The sequence below is a fragment of the Dromiciops gliroides genome, chromosome 4 (genome assembly GCF_019393635.1).
Source record: "Dromiciops gliroides isolate mDroGli1 chromosome 4, mDroGli1.pri, whole genome shotgun sequence".
In the NCBI taxonomy this organism is placed as follows: Eukaryota; Metazoa; Chordata; class Mammalia; order Microbiotheria; family Microbiotheriidae; genus Dromiciops; species Dromiciops gliroides.
Window position 1 is genome coordinate 80,503,508 of NC_057864.1, and position 17,635 is coordinate 80,521,142.

At 36.9% G+C, this 17,635-nt stretch overlaps 1 protein-coding gene across 1 annotated transcript in view; it reads left to right on the forward strand.

Moving 5' to 3' along the window:
* The first annotated feature begins 10,538 nt into the window (after window positions 1-10,538).
* The window catches only part of PLA2G4A (phospholipase A2 group IVA), a 169,588-nt gene continuing 162,491 nt past the window's right edge, over window positions 10,539-17,635 (forward strand). The window contains 1 exon segment of the mRNA XM_043999866.1: window positions 10,539-10,617. The gene's annotated coding sequence lies outside the window, so the exon portion shown is untranslated.

Here is a 17,635-nt window from a genome sequence, read left to right on the forward strand (position 1 = left end):
CCCACACCAGATAGGTATTATTTGATCTCAACTGAGTTCTCCTTACAAGGAAAACATTCTATTTAACTTATTTGCAATTTTACTCTTAACAGCTGCTGTTCAAAATTTTCATATTTCATTTAGATTTCCTCTTCTCTGAATTATACAGCCAAATCCTCTTATCTGTTCTACTGTAATAAATTTATCATTGGCCTTCTTGGCCAAGAAAATGGTTTGCAATCCATTCTCTGCCCAGCTACCTAGGATCCTTTTCTAACCCCATCTCATACCTTTATCTCTGTATCTCATCATCTCCCATATGCTCACATTCTCCAGTGGTTCCCTTTGACTTCTAAGTTCAAATATGAAATCCTCTGCTTGCCATTGAAAGCTTTTCACAGCTTGGCTTCTTCCTACCTTTCCAATTGTAAAGAATTAATTATTATTTGAGGTTTTTATGCCTTGGTGCGCACTGGCCTTTGGCTCCCCAAACCGCACGGTGCTCCACCCACTGGTTATAGCCCTTGCCAGGGCTCTGGCACCTCACGTCATCACCACTCGCAGACGCCTACATGGGCCTGGCAAAATTATAATGATTGGAAGCCTAGTGAGGGCAGTCATGTGACTGTCAGAGCGGCTGTCCCATTGGCTGAGGCTGTGTGGGGTGTTTTCTAGGTTTGGGGGAGGAGAATTGGGCATTCTAGGTGGAAGCTGGAAAGCATTCTGCTGCATATTTTCAGCTGATTCTTGGGTGGTGGTATTTTTTCAGGTATTATAATTTCCCTTTCCCCATTTTATTTCCTTTCCCTTGATCCTACTGATCCTGTTTTTTTTTTTTTTAAGTTCGTTCTTGTTAAAATAAATCTTGTTCTGTTTTGAGGGAGGCTGCCAGTCTCATTCCTTGCCCCAATATTGCGGGGAGCACTTAGCACTCCCCAATTAAAAATTGGTCCCCACACAATCTTCTCATACTTTATGAACCTCTCCATGTGTTCTATGTTCCAGGCACCCCTATTTCTGTGCATTTTCTCCAGCATGACACTTCATCTCCTTTCTCTATACCTTTTCACTGCCTTGCCCCAGACCTGGAATGCCCTCCCTCCTCACCAATGCCTTTTAGTTTTCCTGTCTTCCTTCAACATTTTCTTCAAACATTTTCTACTGAAGACCTTTTCTGGTCCCTTGGGCTGCTACTGCTTTCTTCATAGAGGTTGCTTTCATTTACTCCTTATGTAACAAACTTCAATGTACATTGTTATTTATATGTTGCCTCCTTCTTTAGAATGTAAGCTCCTTTAGGGCAGGCAGTATTTTTTTCCTCTTTTGTGTCCCTAGCACTTGGCACAGTGCCTGGCACATTTTCTGTTCGACTCTTCATGACTCCTTTTGGGGTTGTCTTGGAAAAGATACTCGAGTGGCTTGCTATTTCCTTCTCCAGCTCATTTTACAGATGAAGAACTGAAGTAAACAGGGTTAAGTGACTTGCCCAGGGTCACACAGCTATTAAGTGTCTGGGACCTGATTTGAATTTAGGAAGATGTTCAAAAAATTCCTGTTCAAAGCTTGGCTCCCAAAAAGAGTTGAAAAAAAAGTACCTCTTTTCTTTCTTTGAAGACTATGGGGTTTGGAATATTGCATGTATTGAAAGACAGTTGATGTGTTGGCTTTTCCTGAGCTTTTTTCTTTAATCTTTGTTAGAAGTGGATGGGTGAGCAGGAGAAAGGAGTGGGATGTATTCAGAAGTGAAGGTAACATAAAAATAAAAGATATCAATATAAAATAAGATTGAGAAAAGTACTTGGTCACTTCTGTGTTATGGTGTAACATTGGAATAAGATGTCAGGAGAGAAACTGGATAGTATTCATATGAAGAAATCCAACAGCAGCTTGTCTACCCCAGCACACTAAATTTCAAGCTTTTGAAGTTAAATGAATCAGTATGTGGCTTCTTCCATAATACTCCTTATGGTTTGTTGTGGAATTAGAGCTTTAATTACTCTATTACTAGCCTGCTCTGGCAAAAATTTGAATTTGTTAAAATTTATCTATTTTTGCATCCTCTTCCCTAATTTGATTTCCCTGAGATTGATCTTCATTGTAGCCCCTGACTATCCTCTTCTGTGCTAAAGCATGCAGATTAGTCTTCTCTAGATCATTCTGTGATTTTGTTCTTTTCCATTCCTCCAGTAATCAGGACTTACCCATCCTTTGTCCTACCACCACAGGTTTACTGATCTATGCTCATGTGTTAGTGAGTTGGTAATTAATGAGCCTAGATTTGCCCATCTGCAAAATGGGGAAAATGGTAGCATCTACCAATAGGGTTGCTATGAGGGGTAAGGGCTTTGCAAACCCTAAGACCATATATAAATGGCATGAATTATTCTCCAGCTGAAGTTAGTTTCCATTCTAACATATTTAATAGCCTGAGCTGTTACTGGCTGTCTTTACACTATTTCAGGACATATGGAAGGATCACTGCTCCCCATCTCTCAATTTTCCCCTTAATCACATACTATATCATATTGTTAATTCACTGTTTTTACATCTGCATGCCTTGTGTTCCTGAGTAGATTGCAAACTTCCTAAAGACAGGTAGGTACTATGTAACAACATCATATGATAGCAACAATCACTCACATTTTTATAGTACTTTAAGGTCTATAAAATCCTCTTATTATAACAATGTTATGAAGAGGTATTTTAAGTGTAATAGAGGACTGGATAATGGGGACCCATTTCTGGGAACTTGTTCAACAGGTTCTTCCTGCTGCCAATTCACATGGAAGTTTTGCTGAGCCTGCTTCTGAAAGTGTCTGCTGAGGTAGAAGACCCCAGCTTCCCAGTTCAGAGCATTTTCAGATGCTCTGCAATTGTTTCCTCTTTGTTTATTGAGTGGTGAAGAAAGATCTTTTGATTGGCTGCTCAGCTAGAATTGAATATTGTTAAGGGCTAAAATTCTAGCTAAACTGTCTAAAATATCTAATGAGTGGTCGCCAATAAATTATAAGCTTTAGCAAGAGTTAGACTTTTAAGCATTTATTAAGGAGAATAAGAATTTGGTAAAGAGAGAGAGAAAGGCCTAGATTTCTATCTATTAAAGGGAGAGCACATTTTTAGCTCCCTTCTCCACCAGAGTCCAGAGGCAAGAACTCCAGAGTCAGCGCCAGTCTCTTCCTTCCTCCTCCCACTAGTCTGCATCACTTCCTCCCCGCCAAAGAAAAGACTCCTGGTCTTGCCCTCAAAGACCTTCGCTTCATGGGCAGAACTCTTCTACAGTAAGTATCCAGCAGGTGGCGTCATTCCAATCGTTACAGTCCCCCCTGTTGTTCCTCAAGAAACAAAAATGTTTCCTTGACGGAACAGTAAAAACAATATAATAACTATTGCTAACTAATAATATGTGAACAACAATATAGAAAAGGAAGAGAGGAAAGTTTTGTCCAGAGGGGCGATTTTTTTTTTTTGTCCTCATGAACCGACGCTTTGACATTAGTCTTGCAAAGGGAGGGCCTCTGCAGAGAATACATGTTACAGATGGTGTATATTATAACAGAAAGAGAAAAAAAACAACAAAAACAACAAATCAAAACTGTTCGTTTAAAGTCTCTGAAAGTCTTTTCTCAGATGTCCTCTAGGTGTAGTCGTGGAATGGAAGTCTTTTCAGGGGTTGATGTGTGGATGCTGGTAATCAGCCAGGAAAATTTCCTACAAAATTGAGCTTAACACAACTTTAAAATAGCTTTGTCAATAATCAAATCAAACAATGAAAGTTCTCAAAAACATGTCTAAGGGAATTCATAATCTTAGTTGTTATACATGAAACATATAATAAAACAAAAATTGAACCATTCTTTAAAATTATAATATTACTATAGTCCCCCCCTTATGGAGGGTAATTGAGAAGACAATTGCTGCGATATTAATTATTAAAAATAATTTTTTATCTTTGTTTCATCACTTTTTGCATCATCTGCCTAATTATCCTCATGCCATTATGAGAAATTTAAAATCTAATATAATTAGTAACAGATGTCAAGGCCAAATTCAACACTGTTATTTATCATGACACCTGAGATAATTATGGGGGGTTACCATAAAAGAACAGAGAAATGATGGGATATGAGCATTCCCACACTTGAGCAATATGTACTGTCCATGCAGTATGCCAGGCTTAAAATAGGTGGATGGAATATATGTCCATGCCACCGAACATATTGGAGGAAACTGAGTCAGAGTTAATCAGATGCATGGGATTGAGATGTCCATGGCATCAGGCATATAGGAGGGAGCATAGAAGCCAGGTGTAGAAGTGAGATGGGTGGGATCAATACTTCCAGCCATCTGTACAATATTGTGGGGAAAAATAAAATAAAATATGAAACCAAGAGAATCCAACCTCAACATTTGTCAAAAGCCGTTCCCTCGGCCATACCTTGACTTCATGCATGTCTCCCCTCATGTGACAGTTCAGTGTCTGCTCTTGCATGTATTCCTCTTGTGATTGGATGGCATCTTGGCCAACTGGCATCTGATAACTCAGAATAAAGGCAATTAATGTCTTAAATGATAAGTTCCCATAATCCAAGTCTCATATGGATTTAAAAATTGAGGATAATAAATGATTGCAAAAAATGTGAATACATCTTGACTCAGAATATAATATATAATTATGCAACAATTTCAAATAATACCCCCTTTTTTAACTTAGTATACAATTACTTTTGTGAAAAATCAGAACATATTTAAATACAAGTTAAAGCACAACAGAATCTCAAAGAAAACTTTTTTTTTTGAACAAAGAAAACTTTTACAAATGTTCCCCTCTTTTTTTTTTTTTTGGAATATGCTTATCAAAAATAATACTTCTAGAATCAATTTACACTTGCCATGGCAACCAATTTGCCAGGGAAATACTTTAAAGAGTTTGATCAAATAATCAGTTGAGAAAAAATAACAAAAACAAACAACTCAGAATATGGGAGCACAATACTCCTAGAATTAACATTGTATTATGAAATCAAAACCATCTTGCAATTTTTTAAAATTAGATAAATGTATAGAAGAAAATACACATGGAACAATAAGACAGTGAAATTCAAACTAAGGAAATCTAAATGAGCATGAACTTAATATTAATGAGTATTATGAAATATAAACTTGATCACATGACTATAAAAACTTTTACAAATATTCTCCTTGTTTTAGAAACTAAGTATAAGACACAATCTCAAAAGCATGAAAATCTCTATGAAAATAAACCCATACCATTAATTTCAAAATGTATATGTAATGGCATAGAAATCCTATGTAACCTCTGAACTGACATTAATACTCTGAGTAAAGTTAGAACACTTTTGATTCCGATATCTAAAATCCCCAATACTCATATCAATACCTTGCTGCTTACTTCCACATTTCTGTAAAATATATACCCTCCCATGGCAAAAGAAGCAGAGTCTTGAACTATGTTGATTGTCATTCTTATTCAGCTTAAGTTTTTCTTCTTTAACCCCTCTATATTGTCTGTCGGGCTTTTCACCATACAAATGCTTTATAAGATTACTAATTAAAGACAAAAGCAGGTTAGCAAAATTATGAACAAAACGAGCATAACTGGAATTTAAAGAGTTTTCTAAGATTGTCTCAAAAGCACAGCCAGGCCGGGGAAGGGCTGAGCCTGAAGCTGCAAATGCAGGTAGAAAAAGTTGAGCATGCGCATCAGATCTCTGGACTTCCCAGGCAGGGGAAGCTATGGGCTTGGCCATAGGAGGAGTAGAGGGTGGGGTCTGGAGAGGAGGGGAGGGACCAGAGCAATTTGAATCAGACTTGATTTTGAACTCAGGCCTGGATTCCTCTTCCCCCACTTTGCCTCCAGGTGCTAGGGGATTAAAAGCTTCTAGAGGGTGGGTCATTGCCTCCAGGCATGCAAAATTAAAGCAACAATTACTGTTAGAACTGGGAAAAGCTGCGGGAATCTCTTCAGGTTTCTCTGAAAAAGCATGGTTGGGAGAGGGAGAGATATTTCCTTGTGTGAGTAAGTTGCTGGCTCTTTTAACAAAAATAAAAAGAAAAATAGAAAATCCACAAAAACAAAGCATTAACATGATCTTATCTCCCATTTGTCTGGTTAAACAGACTAAAATCAAAAATAGGGTAATTAGGGAGTTTAAAAGGTCCATTCGAAAAAATTTAAAGGAAAACACAGCCAGTACACCAGTACTTAGCAGTTAAAGGGAGAGGGAGGGGAAATTTCTTACCCAACCAGAAGATCAGAAGAAGACTGAGGTTTAGCTTTCCTCTTCGTGGTCAGCCATCTGTTAAGGGCTAAAATTCTAGCTAAACTGTCTAAAATATCTAATGAGTGGTCGCCAATAAATTATAAGCTTTAGCAAGAGTTAGACTTTTAAGCATTTATTAAGGAGAATAAGAATTTGGTAAAGAGAGAGAGAAAGGCCTAGATTTCTATCTATTAAAGGGAGAACACATTTTTAGCTCCCTTCTCCACCAGAGTCCAGAGGCAAGAACTCCAGAGTCAGCGCCAGTCTCTTCCTTCCTCCTCCCACTAGTCTGCGTCACTTCCTCCCCGCCAAAGAAAAGACTCCTGGTCTTGCCCTCAAAGACCTTCGCTTCATGGGCAGAACTCTTCTACAGTAAGTATCCAGCAGGTGGCGTCATTCCAATCGTTACAATATTCATACAAAGGTCAGTGACAAATCAAATCAACCTTCCTTTTTCTTGAGGACAGTCAAGGAAAAAACAATGTTGTAAGCTCCTAGGTTGAGAAGAGAGGCCTTAGACCTTTATCTACCCACCATGGCTGCTGTTTAGCCTTGAACACTTGATATTGTTAGTTTTTTGTCTCTGTCGTGTTTTACTCTTTCCTATTTTTTTAGATGAATGAGTGTAGGTGACGGAATGGATTAGACCAATGGTGTCAAATGCAAATAGAAACAAGGTCCACTAACTCATACAGATGGATCCTTGTGGGCTGGATATTTACTTAGATTTAATAAGTAATATTATCTGTGTTTTGTTATTTAATTTATTTTGTTGACACAAACCCCCTCTTTAACATATACTGTCTACTTGACCATATGGGTGCCTGTTTGTACTACACCAATGAAATCTCAATTCTAGTCCCTATCCCCCCATCCCTATTCTGCAGATGAAGAAACAGAGGCTCAGAAAAGGATAGGGACTTGCCCAAAGTCATAGGAATACTAAATGCCAGAATTAGAACTGAGATCTGGCTCTCATTTCACTCCAAATCCAGTGTTCAACTTTGTATCTCCCACAGACTTTAGCATTTGATTGATGTTTTAATTAAATTATATACTGAAACAGTCATTCTTTCTCCATTTATCCTGAGAAAGGAAAGATAGAGTAAAGTAAAAAACAACATTAAGTATGAGACCTCTACTCCCATTTTCTTTACAACTTACATGAAATAAACATTTTACCTTTCAAGGAACACTGGTCAGTTTTTGGACCAAGACCTTATGAAATTCATAGAGTGATTCATATTTTGAAAGAAGAAATGTTAAATAGATTTGGAATGAACCTTCAAATTCAGCCCTTAATCAGGTTGAAAGTTCCATTAAGAACAGGATAATAATCCACTATGGTGGCTATGAATTGGAAATCAAAGGAATGCCCATCAATTGCAGAATGGCTAAACAAGCTGTGGTATATGATGGTGATGGAATATTATTGTGCTATAAGAAATGACAAGCAGGATGATTTCAGAAAGTCCTGGAAATACTTGTACAAACTGATGTATAGTGAAGTGAGCAGAACCAAGAGAACATTGTGCACAGAGACAGCAATATAGTCTGATGAAGAATTGTGAATAACTTAACTATTCTCAACAATACAATGATCCAAGACAATCCCAAAGGACTATGGAAGAAATATACTACCCACCTCCAAAGAAAGAACACAGACTGAAGCATGCTATTTTTCACTTTCATTTTTTTCTTTTTTTCAAGTTTTCTTGTACAAAATGACTAATATGGTATTTTTTTTTACATAATTGCACATGTATAATCCATATCTGATTGCTTACTGCCTTAGGGAAGGAGGAGGGGAGGGACAGAAGGAGGGATAAAAGTTGGAACTCAAAACTATAAATAAAAATGTTTATTATTTTAAAAATAATAATCCAATAATTGAATCTAGGAGTCCTGTGTCATTGGGGTTAGCAAGGGATTTTCTTTGCAAAGAGTAGAGAAGAAAACACAAATGCATATTGCCATTGATTAAAGTACAGAATGGAAGATATGCATTTGAACAAGAATTTTAGGAAAGTATGTTTATAAATCCCAATTCATACATGCATGGCAGAGACTAATTCAACAATGGATATTCTTTTTTTTTTTTTTAATGTATAAGGTATTTTATTTTTTCCGTTACATGTAAAGATAGTTCTCAACTTTTGTTTATACAAGCTTTACAATTTCAGATTTTTCTCCCTCCCTCCCCTCCCTCCTCCCTCCCCTAGACAGCAGGTAATCTGATATAGGTTATATCTATATATATCTCTATACATATACATATAGATATATATATATACACACACACATATATGTATACACATAATAACATTAATCCTATTTCTGCATTAATCCTGTTACAAGAGAAAAAATCAGAGCAGTGGTGCAAAACCTCAAAATAGAAAAAAAACAACAGCACCCAAAACAAAAGAAATAATATGGTTCAATCAGCATCTATACTCCACAGTTCTTTCTTTTTTTTCTTGGATTTGGAGATCCTCTTCTATCATGAGTTCCCTGGACTCTTCTGTACCATTGCATTGGTGAGAAGAATATAGTCCATCACAGTAGGTCAACACTCAATGTTGATGATACTGTGTACAATGTTCTTCTGGTTCTGCTCATCTCACTCATCATCAGTTCACGTAAGACCCTCCAGGTTTCTCTGAACTCTTCCTGCTCATCATTTCTTACAGCACAATAGTATTAACAATGGACATTCTTTAGTAAAGGGGGCTAAGTTGTTTGGGTTAAAATTGTATTGCTATGACCAAAGGGCTGTGGGGCTGTGTATATCCGTTGACCCAGGAATACCACTACTAGGTCTGTATCCCAAAGAGGTCGTAAAAAAGGGAAAAGGACCCACATATACAAAAATATTTATAGCAGCTTTCTTTGTGGTGGCAAAGAATTGGAAACTGAGGGGATGCTCATCAATTGGGGAATGACTGAACCAGTTGTGGTATATGAATATAATGGAATACTATTGTGCTATAAGGAATGATGAACAGGCAGATTTCTGAAAAACTTGCAAAGACTTAAATGGACTGATGCTGAATGAAGTGAGCAGAACCAGAACATTGTACACAGTAAAAGCAACATGGTGCGATGATCGACTGTGATAGACTTAGCTCTTCTCAGCAATACAATGATCCCAAACAATTCCAAAGGACTCATGATGGAAGATGTCTCCACATCCAGAAAAAAGAACTTTGGAATCTGAATGCAGATTGAACCAAACTATTTCTACTTTTTTTCTTTTTTAGGTTTTCTCCTTTTGTTCTGATTCTTCCTTCACAATATGACTAATGCAGAAATATGTTTAATGTGATTATACATATATAACTTATATCATACTGCTTTCTGTCTTGGGGAGGGGGGAGGAAAGGGAGGGAGGGAGAACAATTTGGAACTCAAGATCTTATAAAAATAAACGTTGAAAACTATCTTTACATGTAACTGCAAAAAATACTATCAAGATTGAAAAAAAATAAAATTGTATGTTCTGAACTACTTAGGGACTGGGACTTTGGACCAGTTTAAATTCAGAACTCCATATCAATAGATTGCACAGTTTACTTTTTAAAATTCAAATTACAGATAATTGGTATTCAATCCAGATGTTATTTTTTTTTGGTTGGGCAAGGAGGATTAAGCGACTTGCCCAAGGTCACACAGCTAGTAAGTGTTAAGTGTCTGAGGCCAGATTTGAACCCAGGTCCTCCTGACTCCAGGGCCAGTACTCTATCCACTGCACCACCTAGCTGCCCCCTTAAGAGGCTACTTTTAAATTTTATTTAATTAATTTTTTTTTTTTGGTGAGGCAATTGGGGTTAAGTGACTTGCCCAGGGTCACACAGCTAGTAAGTGTCAAGGGTCTGAGGCCAGATTTGAACCCAGGTCCTCCTGAATCCAGGGCCTTTGCTCTACCCATTGCACCACCTAGCTGCCCCCAGATGTTCTTTAAAAGTCAAAATAATAATTCATTATTTGCCCATCAAATGGTCTTGTTGAGGAAACAGGGACTACTTAAAGAAACTCAGTGGTGTAAAGAATTTAGGCATTTTATATTTCAGTTTTTTTAATTTTTTTTTTTTTACATTACTTCAACATGTTTTCTGAACTCATAGGTTTCGCATTTCTACATCGCTTTTCAATTCCCTGGTAAGTTTTCTTTCTCCTTTCCTTTTTCAATTCCACCTTAAAACATCTGCACAGCCGGCTAGACCAACCCACAACCTAGCTCCTCCCACTTACATGATTTTTAAAAAAAAACTTATCCATGTCCAGGCACTGAAAAAGGAGCCTTGCAGAAAGCTAGAGGGATAGACGGACCTGAAGATTCTAGTATACATTCACAACTGTAAGCAACACAATTACTTTTCCTTTTTTTTTTTTTAAAGAAAAAAAATTCCAATAATTGCTAGTTTGTCAAGTTTATCAGGGACAGAGAAAACTGCGAGAGAAGGCAAAGAAGCACAGGTTTTTCCGTCTGCATGTGACTTGGCTTCTGAAAGGGGAAGCGGAGTGTTGAGAACTCCCGTTTCTTTTTAGCAAATGTGTTCTTGCTTTACAGGGTCTGAGAGAAAGAAAAATGTTCAGAAGAGGTGCTCTGCTTAGCTTAGGACCTTGGAAGATTTTAAAGAGCAGTTAAGGTAGTGCTGCTGCCACTTCCACGTGATTGTCTAGCCCAATGATGGTTGTTCCTTAAACTTTAGCAATGTGACTACTTGACAGCTCAATGACTGTTAGGACGGGATGGACTATATTCTCTTATTTGATTCTCTGTGGGGTTTTCTTTCTTTGCCCCCCTCTTCTAGTTTTTCTCCTCCTTCCTCCCTCCCCCCTTTTCTCATTCTTTCTTCCTTCCTTTTCTCCCTCCATTCTTCCCTTTCACTTTCTTCCTCCCTCCCTCTCTCTCTCCTCTTCCCTCTGTCTCTCTATCTCTGTCTCTGTCTGTCTCTGTCTCCATCGCTGTCTCTCTGTCTCCATCGCAGTCTCTCTGTCTCTGTCTCTCTCCCTTTCTCTTTCTTTCTTTCCTTCCTTCCTTTCTCTGGAAATTCCTGAAGTTAGAATATGAAAATAGCGAGAGGAAGCAAAGATTAATGATAGGGACTGGACCAATGATTTCGGTGGTACAGGGTACTTTCAGGTGATGTAATTCTCCCTACCAATGCAGATTCTCAGCAGTTTATAGTCTGAGAATGGTCTAGAGCACGAAAAGGACACAGTGACTTGGTCCTGAGTCACACAGCCAGTATGTGTCAGAGACAGAATTTGAATCCAGGTCATCATGACTTCAAGTCTATCTCTCCATTCACTATTTCATTGTGCCTCTGGACTTAACTGATATTGGCAATTTTTGCTTTGTGATGGACCAACACCTATTACTAATAATGCAGATGATCAAAACAGTGATTGTACTAGGACTTGCAGTAACTACAACACAAATATAGATGCTTGAAGGGAGCTGAATAAACAACTATGCTCTAATCTGAGACTGGGAAAATGATTTAGGAATTCTGTGTTGGGGAAGGAAGTTTAAAGAGGGAAAAACCTCTTTGAGAATGGAGTAGGGAGAAGGCATGAAAAGGAAGGTGAGAGGTATAAATTCTATTTTGTGGCTATTTTTTATTTAACTTAATTTTGTTCGCTGTTTGTTAGTTGCCTTTTACAATGCAAATTCTTCTATTTGAAAGAAAATGTAAAACTCTTCTTGCTTGTGCCAGTTTGTTGAATCAGATGATTTTCTGTGCCTATGATATTCTCTTGCTCCATTCCTATTCTAAATATAAGTAGAGATTTAAAAAAAAAAAGTAGTTTGGGGGGCAGCTAGGTGGTGCAGTGGATAAAGCAATGGCCCTGGATTCAGGAGAACCTGAGTTCAAATCTGGCCTTAGACACTTGACACTTACCAGCTGTGTGACCCTGGGCAAGTCATTTAACTCTCATTGTTCTGCCAAAAGAAAAAAGAAAAAAAAGTAGCTTGGGACTGGATAAAATAAATAAAAGTGGTTTAAGATGAGTGATAGTAGGAAAGGCACAGGATTTGGATCTGGCTAGCTGAGGCTTCATCTTGGTTCTGTGATATCTCCAAGGCTACTTAATGTCCCTAGGCCTCAGTTTCTTCATTTGTGGAATGAGATGGTTAAGTTAGATTAACATCTAACATAAATGATCCATGATTCAACATGACAATCTAACTTTATCAAAACCTAGAATTATATTTTAATTTTATAAAAAAATCTTAATACACAGAACAAATAAATTGCCTCCATATATTGGTTTATGACCAAAAATGATTAATCAACAAAAGCTGGGGGAGAGTGTTGGGATCAACATTATACCATTGATTTGGGCTGGAAGATGTTTACTATTTTAAAAAATTAAGAGTATCTAAGATAAAAATGCTCAGATTTCATCAGCTAAAATATCCCATTGGTCCATGAAAAACAGTTCAAAAAAGACTGAGAGGAAATAATATGAGGAAAAAATGGAATTGAAAAATAAGAGCCCTTCATAGAAATTTTACTTTTCAAATAGCCCCAAAGGGCCATAAGCAAGCCTATTTCTCCAGATTGTTTTAGATAAGAGATTGGAATTCTCCCTTTCATTGTAAGCATTGTAAGAGTTAAATGGCAACTGAAGCAATACTTGTGAAATGTATAGAGAAGTGAATGTTTAATCTATATTTGCAGAAAGCAGTTTACAAACTTCCTGTCAAGGAAACACTTTTTAAATTGGAGAAAATATAACTCCTTTTGAACATTTTAAAGTCATTTAAATGTTTTTGACATGAATTCTCAGGTTAGGGTGTTGGGGGAAAATGTGTTAAGTAGATTCCTGAATTTCTGAAAAAGTTTAGTAAAAAAGAAGTGGCTCTTGTTCATAGCCATCAGTTGGTTCTGTTAGCCCTGCTTATCTACAGAGTGTGTGGTACTTTCAGAATTAGAACACATTTAAGGCAGGGAGTAAATTGAATGGCTTAAGATTATATCCGTTTAAAAATAGTCTGCAAGTAGAAAAGAGGAAGACCTAGAATTAGTTTGTGGTTCACTTTCCTTAGGCATGTCTTACATTAGCCAACTCTTTTTCTTTTTTTAATTGCTTTAGAAAATAAAAAATGGGAAGCTTTGTATTGTATGAAAATATTCCCAAGTGTTTTCATTATACATTTAATTACTTGTTGAAACCAAAGAACTAATGGTAGTGAAAGGAATTTTGGATCCCAAATAAATTTCTGAAAGGCCTCTCTTCCTCTTATGCATTCCTCCCAGCAGTACAGGGGTGGCAATTTGTATAGCATGTTTGGGTTAGTGAGACAGCAAAAAAGAGGATCTTTTTGATCTTCTTCTTATAAGTAGATCAAAGACTTGTGAAGAATTAACCTTTAGAAACTGAGTACCAGCTCTTTAGAAATTAGGTATCTCTGTCAAGTGTCTGTGGTTAGCTGAAGTCACTTTATATGTGTATATATCTATACTGATATTTCCCTGCTTCAGAAGATGCATGGTTTCCTGTGAGGCACTCTTTTTACTGATAAAAAATAGCAACACCTCCATATCATAGTAGATCTCTGATAACACTTCACAAAATGCCTCTTAGGGAATTAGCCGAACCTTGAAATAGGGGGTTGTAGGTTTGCTCTATATGACGATGTAACTTCTCGGTTGGTGCCTTGCACTAGTAACTTCTGAGTAAGTGCTATGTCAGGGCAATGAGCTTAAACTATGACAACAGTCATGAAAATGCTGATATCCACAAATTTTGTGGATATCTTTCTTTTTAGGCATTTTGGAAATGTAGTATTATGCAGTGGATAGAGGACTAGGTATCAGGAAGGTCTAAGTTTATCATGTCCTGCCTCTGACATATAGCCCTGTGACCTTGGGCAAGTTACTTAACCTCTTACTACCTTAGAAAATTCTCTAAGACTATACATTTGTTTGTTTTTTTGCAAGGCAATGAGGGTTAAATGACTTGCCCATAGTCACACAGCTAGTAAGTGTCAAGTGTCTGAGGCCGACTTTGAACTCAGGTCCTCTTGAATCCAGGACTGGTGCTTTATCCACTGTACCACCTAGCTGCCTCTAAGACTATAAATTACAGAGAAGTTGTGAACTTCTACCAGTGAGAGAAGTTTCCATATTCAGTAGTTTCTTAACCTGAAGAATTATTGGGTCTAAACAAACAAAAAAATCAAATTTCTAGAAAAACACTTAGTTCTATAGATATTTGAAACCTTATGGATATATGAAATTATAAATTTTACTTTATCTTTGTGTTAAAAGTATAATTTTTATTCTGAATTATTCCCCAAAGAAAAACCTGTTTTTTCATATAATACACAAGGCCGTCCTACTGAGAATGATTATCCAATGAATTGGTGGTAAAAGCGTGAAAAATTGACTATTTTTACAGATGACACACATTTAAGGGACCTCAGTACCTAATTAGTCTAGCTGATACCCAAAAGGGATCCTACTTCTTCCTTTTTTTTTTTTTTTTTTTTTGGTGAGGCAGTTGGGGTTAAGTGACTTGCCCAGGGTCACACAGCTAGTAAGTGTCAAATGTCTGAGGCCGGATTTGAACTCAGTTCCTCCTGAATCCAGGGCTGGTGCTCTATCCACTGTGCCACCTAGCTGCCCCAGAGATCCTACTTCTTTACAGCATCCTTGACAAGCAGTTATACAGCTTCTCCTTGGAGTTTTCCAAGGAGAGGAGACCAATTATCTCTCCTGATAGCTCAAGCTTTCATCCACTGAGCCTCAATTGGCTATTTTACAACTTCTAGTCATTGCTCTTGGTTTTTCCCCTGGGGCCAAACCAAATAAACCCAATTTCTCCTCCCCATGATGGCTTTTCAAATCACTACCCCTTGTTGTCCTGCTCTGGACAATCACCACTTTATCAACGTCCTTTTTAAATCCATGGTGTTCCTAAGGGAAAACAATATTTCCATTGTGGTCTAACCTGGGTGCAATACAGAAGTAGTATTATGAATAGCAGGTGGCAGAGAAAATTATAACTGCAAAGTTAAAAAATGTAGATTCCATGTTAGGATTAGGATATGAAGGTGATAATAATTATGAGGATTAGGCCAGGAATTGAAGCCAGGAAAAAGGTAGGAATTCTACCACCAAACAATTAATTATTGGATAACAACAACAACAATGGTGACTTGGAGCACAGGATCCAAAAAAAAGAAATCACGAGAAGAATTAATAATCAACAGAGAACTCCAGAATTGTGAGAAACCAGTATATCTTCCTTGTATTTTCAAACCCCAAACAATATTTTTCAATATGATAACTTTTGTCCTTGTTTTATATTCTATTAAAGGGTATTCATTTATACGTGGGTTTTTTTTTTTTTTTTTTGCCTTAGCTAATTGAGTTGAAGAAATAATGGTATTAAGTTTTGGGGATTTTTCTGGGGGGTTTCCACTATAGAGAAGGTTCTCTCTGTGTCTAAAACAGTGAAATGAGTAAGGCTGCTTAGCTGTGATGTCCAGAGGGTGTCCATAAAATTTGATGTTTAGAGCTAAACTTCAGTCATTAAGAATATTAAAAAAATTTCAGGGATTTATGAGGGATGATCTTCATGATGAGGTGGAGGAATTGGACTGATAAAACAGGAAGAAATGGACTGACAACATGACATAAATGAAAGAAAACTGGATTTGGGGTTATAGAAGTTGAGTTTTAAGTGTGGTTCTGTCAGTCATAATTTAGGAAAAATTGCTTAACCTCTTGTAGCTCTGTTTTTTGATCTCTAAAATGAAGAGTTTGGAATAAAATATCTTTAAGAACCTTTCTAATTCTAAATCTATGATCCTATGATTCAAAGAGATTTCAGTGGGTAGTCAATTCTTGGTTATCAGGTTCTGAGTACCGGATAGAACTATTGAGCGAGGTTGTGGAGATTCTAGATTATATTATATAATTCAGGAGATTATAGACCAGACTCTGTCCTGAATATTTGTTGTCCATCATCTGTCTGAGAATATCATAGTAAATTCCACAATCATCTAGATTTATGGTTAAATGACTATTATAGCTACTTGTTGGTGCTGATTTTAGCACATCTAGAAAGATCACCTAATCACTTTAGACATTGCTAAAAGACTTTCAATTTTAGAGAAGGTACAGACTAGCATTTGTAAAAAGGGTTTCCTTACCTAGGTTCAGCCCTGTCCCTGTAAAGGAAATATTGCTACTCTATTTTATAGAAGTGCAAAATAGGTTTAAAGGATTCAACTAATCAGTGATCAGAATAAGCAGAAAGCACATGGTAATCTCCTGATCTGACCAACTGTGGAAAATTAATGCTTAAAATGAGTCTCTAAATCACTTTTATCTCTACAAAATCAGTAACATCTTTCACTAAAACGCTCCTGATAGTACTTTGTACTCCTATATACCTAACATACTTAGACTTAAATGGTTTTGTTTTTTATTTTTTAAAATTAGTTTTATGTTAGTTAGTAGCTGTCTTTTTAATTGTAAACTCCCAAACATAATAACAATGTCTTTACATTTGTATAACTCTGTTCTCTACTAAAGTTCTATTGCATTGTCTTATTTGACACGAAGATGACTCTGGGTTCTTAAAGGTCATGACAGTGGATCACAAGCTTTTGTAGGTCCTATGAAGTTGGGAAAGCCTTCTAATGGAGTGTGTGCCATTTGAAGACCATGCCACCCAAATTTGGAGAGACTCATTACTGGGGATAAATATTTTCAGTCATAGATAACAATTCACAAATGCCAAGTTATCTATATAGAATACTTCTACTTCTTCACTATCTACTTTCTTCTCAATCTCCTTTTAATTTGGCACCTCCATTATTACTCTGCCATAATTGTTGTCTCTAAGATCATCAGTGATCTTTATCTCCAGATCCAATAGGCTTAAAAAAAAATCCTTATCCTCTGTCAGCTCACTACAGCATCTGATATACTTGACCATTTCTTGAGGTAGGACCCTCTTTAGTTTGCTTCTACTTTTTAAAAACTTCATCTTGTCCCCTTCCTTGATTCCTGATCTTATTCCTAACTCCTTAAGGTGGGTGCTTCCAAATTTCCTGCCTTTAGACATTTTCTTTCTATTCTTCTCCAATTAACTTTTTAATTTTTATTTATTTTTATTTTTGTGAGGCAATGAGGGTTAAGTGACTTACCCAGGGTCACACAGCTAGTGTCAAGTGTCAGAGGTCGAATTTGAACTCAGGTCCTCCTGAATCCAGGACTGGTGCTTTATCTGCTTCACCACCTAGCTGCCCCCTTGATTCACTTTTACAATTTGTTAACTCCTTTAGACATATTTCTATTATCTCTCCCATTCACTCTCACAATTTCTTACTTCTTCTATGCAGATAA